Source organism: Trachymyrmex cornetzi, unplaced genomic scaffold (assembly GCF_001594075.2).
Source record: "Trachymyrmex cornetzi isolate Tcor2-1 unplaced genomic scaffold, Tcor1.1 scaffold665, whole genome shotgun sequence".
Classification (NCBI taxonomy): domain Eukaryota; kingdom Metazoa; phylum Arthropoda; class Insecta; order Hymenoptera; family Formicidae; genus Trachymyrmex; species Trachymyrmex cornetzi.
This window is the reverse complement of record NW_017299987.1, coordinates 100,742-106,897: the sequence shown is the minus strand read 5'-3', so window position 1 is coordinate 106,897 and position 6,156 is coordinate 100,742.

Genomic DNA, 6,156 nt, shown 5'->3' with positions numbered 1-6,156 from the left:
AAGCGTCAGGTGCGTTCTTCTCTGGTGCACGTGTTTACTGTCGGACTATACTTAAGTCTGTTCGGAAAGAAATTTTCAAGCTATTACGGACGTGACACCCTTCCATGAAATAGAGAACTCTGGTTGGTTCAATTTCTTATGCCTCATGTGTTATGCGATATGCAAGAGTCTGTGCTCCCCGCTTAAGGCTCCAGCCAACCCACCTCCCGAGGCGAGGCAATTGAAGCGAAGTGGGAGCAAAAACGATGACGTATTGATGACGTAATCAGAGTTGCTGGGAGCGTTCCGAAACATCAAATGGACCAGTCATTCATATCAGTACTACAAACGCTCTGTAGCGTTTGAAGCGCTAAGTGGACCGCAGCCTTAAAGACAAGGGTATTCTCTTGCGCATCGATAAATCACGTGACTGTCAAATGGCCAATCAGAATTGTCACCAAGTTACGTCATTATTACGCGGTAAATTCGAAATTATTATAATTTCTTTCCAATGCACATTATAAAAAATTACTATTTTGCCATTTATAGTCGTCATTGCGTGAAAAATAACCTTTTATTGAATTTTCTGTAATACATTAATATGCAGTACTTTACTGAGAGTGGCACCCAGTTGGACACGGCTTAATTGGACACGAGTCACTCACAGCGCTTGAGACTACAAAGCTCCTAGGCACCTGGTCGCTGTGATTGGTGGTGTCCAATCGAGCCGTGATCAATCGGGATCACCCCCTTCACTGAGATGTGCGATACAAAGTATATGTTTAAATATATGTGAAGTTTTTGGACGGAAAAATTGTATCACAGTAATATTTTATTAATTAATGTTAATGAAATAAACATAAAAAAATTAATCTTATTATTATATTAAATTATTTTAATTATGACACATGTAAATTAATGTATATAGTATATATATTTAATATTATACATAAATTATATTATCAAATTTATATTGTATTAATTTAAATATATGAAATTTTCCAAATAAATCAATTACATTAAACATTTTAATGTAAAAAATACAAAAAAAAAACATCATTATTTCGCGGTAAATTGAAATGTATTATTTATCAGTATACTTACAGCGCTCTTTGCAGTACTTTAATTGAAATGTTTATTTGAAGAATAGAACGTATCAAGTAATATATTAGTACTATATATGATATTATATTGAAATTATTATATTTTTATAATGTTATATTTTATTACTGTTAATATCGTACAAGACTATAGGTCTGTTCTCGTTGCATGAAATCCCCAAATATTTTTGTACTTAAATTGAGATAGACATATTTTGCCTTGAAAAAGAGAGAAAGCGAAGATGTCGAGTACCAAAAGTACAAGCAACGCGAACAGATCTAATATGTGCTCGCGATCGTATTTTACGGCCATATTACACGAACCCGAACCGCTCCTTAATTAACCGAAATTAATCGAATGTGACGTAACTTGGTGACAGTCACGTGCTTACCCCCTCTATTTTTGATAGATGCTCAGTGGGTTACCACCGGACGAGCATACCCTTGTCTTTATATCATGAATGAAAGGATAAAATTAGATAGAATCTTCTTCTTCTGGCTTCCCCTTGATTGGTTTTCCGACGATTGGATAGAATCATGGTATAAATAGAGGGGTCTGCTCGACCAATGCTCTTGCGCATGATAACGCCCACCAACCAATGAGTGCATTCAGTATTATAACCGCTCACTGAGCGCTCAGTGGCTAAGTTTCCACCGAGGGTTTAAACCGGATCAAAATGTAAGAACCAACCAACTACAGTCGAGCATTCTCCGGGGTGATCCCGATTGATCACGGCTCGATTGGACACCACCAATCACAGCGACCGGTGCTGAGGAGCTTTGTAGTCTCAAGCGCTGTGAGTGGCTCGTGTCCAATTGAGCCGTGTCCAACTGGGTGTCCCGCATTCTCCTGTCGTGCGACTGTAATGGTACGGTTCCACTGAGCGCGTCACGCGTCGCATTATGAAAGAGAGAAAGAGATAAAATTATATAAATACATAACCCCTCTCTTTCTCTCCTTCGACGACGCGACGCGTGACGCGCTCAGTGGAACCGTACCCTAACAGGCGAATACTCGATTGTAGTTGGTTGGTTCTTATATTCTAATCCGGTTTAAACCCTCGGTGGAAACTAAACCAGTGAGCTCTCGTATTTGTTTGGTCTATATTTTTAGATCTAATGGAATATGCCAATCAGATGCAAGAGCTTACTGAGCGCTTAGTGAGCGGTTGTAGTACTGAATGCACCCAATGAATATTGGCACCCAGTTGGACACGGCTCAATTGGACACGAGCCACTCACAGCGCTGGAGACTACAAAGCTCCTAAGCACCGGTCGCTGTGATTGGTGGTGTCCAATCGAACCGTGATCAATCGGGATCACCCCCACCTTGCCTACGTCATGAGTATGTCATCATTACGCTGCAAATCCAAATGGTTAAAAATGAAGTAAACCATGGTAGCGTCAATTCATTAAAGCCAGCGGCACACGATGCTTTTTTTCCTGCTGGATTGCTAGCTGGATTTGCGTGCTTGCTGCCGTGTTGGCAACAGTGCTGGCTGTGCTATTGGCTGTGTTGCTAGTTTGGCTTCAGACGATGCGAGTTTTAGTACTGGCTGAGCAACTGGAATTTATTACAAGTACATAAAAATTCCTAACCTGAGCCCTGAGGAGTCATGAACTTTACCGATAAATATTTTGGTTCGCGGGGAAGAGCAACGCTTTCTCTGCCAGATTCTTTCGTTTTATGAAAAATCGTCGATTGAGACTATTACACATGTTTACACGCTTCCCAGCGGCCATCTTCAAATGAAGCGGCGTCGTGATTGGTTCTACAATAAGCCAGCATGAAATCAAGCAAGAAAAATAGCACCGGTTCTATCACGAAAATCCAGTGGATCAGCCAACAGCGGGGCCTGCAAGCCATACAATTTCCAGCATAGCAGCCAGTCAGATTGCCAGCACAGTAGCACGCAAGCAATCCAGCAGGAAAAAAAGCATCGTGTGCCGCTGGCTTAAGATAAGCGAAATGATTTTCGAGAATGATGAGTAATAAGGGGATGATCCCGTTTGCCTACAGTTCTGATTGTACACACCACTCATATCAACTGGTGCCTAGTAATTTTTCACTGTCTTGCCAATGGGATTATTTTATTTTTAAATTGGCCAATCAGCGATACATGTGTGCAATATGCGATGTGTGCAATCAGAGCCCTCCCGAGTAATAAGTATAAATTTGTGTAATTATTTTTGCATTATTTCGGTAATTATTTTTGCATTCTTTCACTGCACAAACACTCATTGTAACCAAACGGAACGGCTCCAAGCCGTCATGTAGAGGTGGAAAATTATCGATAGCGACTATCAATAAATCGATAGGCTTAACCTTAATTCGATATTTCGATAATTTCCTCTTACTATCGATATTCTACGATAGTCGCGTAAAAATCTAGAAAATAGAGCAATATAATTATAAGGCATATGACCACGAACGCCTGATATCGTTGGCTAAAAATTATTATATTTGATAAAATACAGTTAATAGACGTTTCGGTCTTTAATGAGACCTTCTTCAGTATTAGCATAAATTAAATGTGTTACGCATAATTATAACATGATATAAGACTTAAAATTAGATTCTTATAATATAAGTATTATTTTGGCTATTAACAAAATTCCGTCAATAATATAGTCAATAATAAGTCTTATATCATGTTATAATTATGCGTAACACATTTAATTTATGCTAATACTGAAGAAGGTCTCATTGAAGACCGAAACGTCTATTAACTGTATTTTATCAAATATAATAATTTTTAGACAACGATATCAGGCGTTCGTGGTCATATGCCTTTATAATTATATTGCTTTATATTCGTACCACGTATCTATCCTATCTAGAAAATAGAGATCCTAAGGTCACTAGCATAAACGTCTAGGAACTCTAACTAGTAACTACAGTAACCAAAACTCTATAGGGTGCGTTCCGATTCCGATTTTCGCTGCCAGTGCTGAAAATCTATAGTATACGTAACATATACTATAGATTTTCAGTACTGGCAGTGAATATTGGAACGCATCCATAGTTAACATGTAGAGCAGATATATACCTAAACATATGGAAATAACTAAATTATAATAATTTATGAATTGAAAAGAGTAAGGGCACTAGAAGTCGGGCGCAGAAGACGTCGCGCAAACAATACACTTATAAAGAGTGAAACTTCTTTATTTACTAAACGCGTTTACATGTTTCGATTCATTTTTGAGCCTTCCTCAGAGCAAACACACATTAACATATATAAAGTAAAAATTATCCTATCATGGTGAGCTCCCCTACATCGAGAATTTAAATGTCAGAATTAAATAAAAAGAAAGAAAAGAAAATGAAAAAGAAGGAAAATATTAAAAATGTCAAATTAAAGAATATAGAAACTAATTTATCGAAAAACTAACCGAAAATAGGGACGCTCATCACGATTACAAATTACCGTATCGCAAATAATATCATGAATAATTCAAGAACCGGTTCCTGATATGTTGACCAGTCGGTATCAGACACAGTGAGTCACTTTTTTAGTTATTAGCTAGTACTAATGAAAATTGTAAAATAATTAAAAAAAAAAAAATTTCGTCAGAAGGACTTAAGGTGCAGACACATGGAGCCGTCAAGCGTCAAGCAGCAGAAGCAGCAACCAATTTTTTACTAATGAAAATTGTAAAATGATAAAAAAATTTCGTCAGAAGGACTTATTACTGTGTACGAGCGACACCGACTGACAAGACGTGACAACAACTCGAGCTTTTATAGTTTATCTATAATCGGGAGGTAGGCCTTTGGAAGCCCCTCCATATCCGTCTGTAGGTTGAGTCCATGCGTTTGTCTTCTGATAAATATCATCTCCGAAATCAATCTCTTCCTGTAGTGAGGTTCCTCGTCCAATATTGCAACACTGTCCCAGTCAAAATCGTGTCCCTCTTGCAACCGATGTTCCGTTATAACACTGCGAGCAGACGTGTTCCATCGGATGTGGTTCTTATGTTCCGTGATTCTTGACTTCAGTTGTCTACACGTCTGTCCAACATAACTCGCGTCGCAGCTCTTGCACGAAATCTTATAAACAACCTTCGACTTCTTATCACGCGGTAAGGGGTCCTTATGCACCCTAATAAATTCTCGCAATTTATTAACACTATAAAATGACACCCTCATATGCTCGCTATTCAATCTATTAAACTTCTCAGTAATACCACGAACGAAAGGGACAGTGAACCATGAAGGCTGTACTACATCAACGCTATTATCACTAACAACCCTCTTCCTACATTATTACTAGCCATAATAATATTTTTCAAACGGTTGTTAATATTCTCAAATATAAAACAAAGGATAATCATTCTCTAACAATACTTTAATTACAAAATTATCAAAATGGGATTTAGGATTCGAAAGCAAAACCACCCTATCAACTGATCCCGCGATTGTACCTATTTTTTGAGAAACCGCGTGCTCTGTGACCAAAAGTTCAAATATCTACCCGAAAAGGTTGGCTTGTGGTACTAATTAAATTCTATCAACTCATTTTGTTGCCTAATACTAACAAGTAAACCTACCTTTGTGTGACTCGCCGATTTCATTGAAACTTTGCACACTTGTAGAGTAGGCAAAAATAATAGATATGTATTTTTTTTTATCGGCAATGATCAACATTAAAGGGGTGAAATCGACCTCCAAAGTTGAGGGTATTAGGGCATCGTCATGATGTTTCACATAAAAGTAATGTACCGATCAACACGAAACTATTACAAAATGTTTTTTATGTTAGATAGTAAAGTTTACATGTTCGACTTTTCATGCACCCTTGTTACGGGAGGTAATAAACCACCCTTCTCGTAAGGAATAATTGTTATGACGAATGGGTGACGAAAGTCTATTAACATTTTTATCTATAGTCTGATCTACCTATCTAATCTTATTTTATTAAAAAATAAAAAACACCAAAAAATAATAGTGTTCTGCTTTAGCTTTAGTTTTTAGATAGATAGATCAGACTATAGATAAAAATGTTAATAGACTTTCGTCACCCATTCGTCATAACAATTATTCCTTACGAGAAGGGTGGTTTACCTCCCGCAA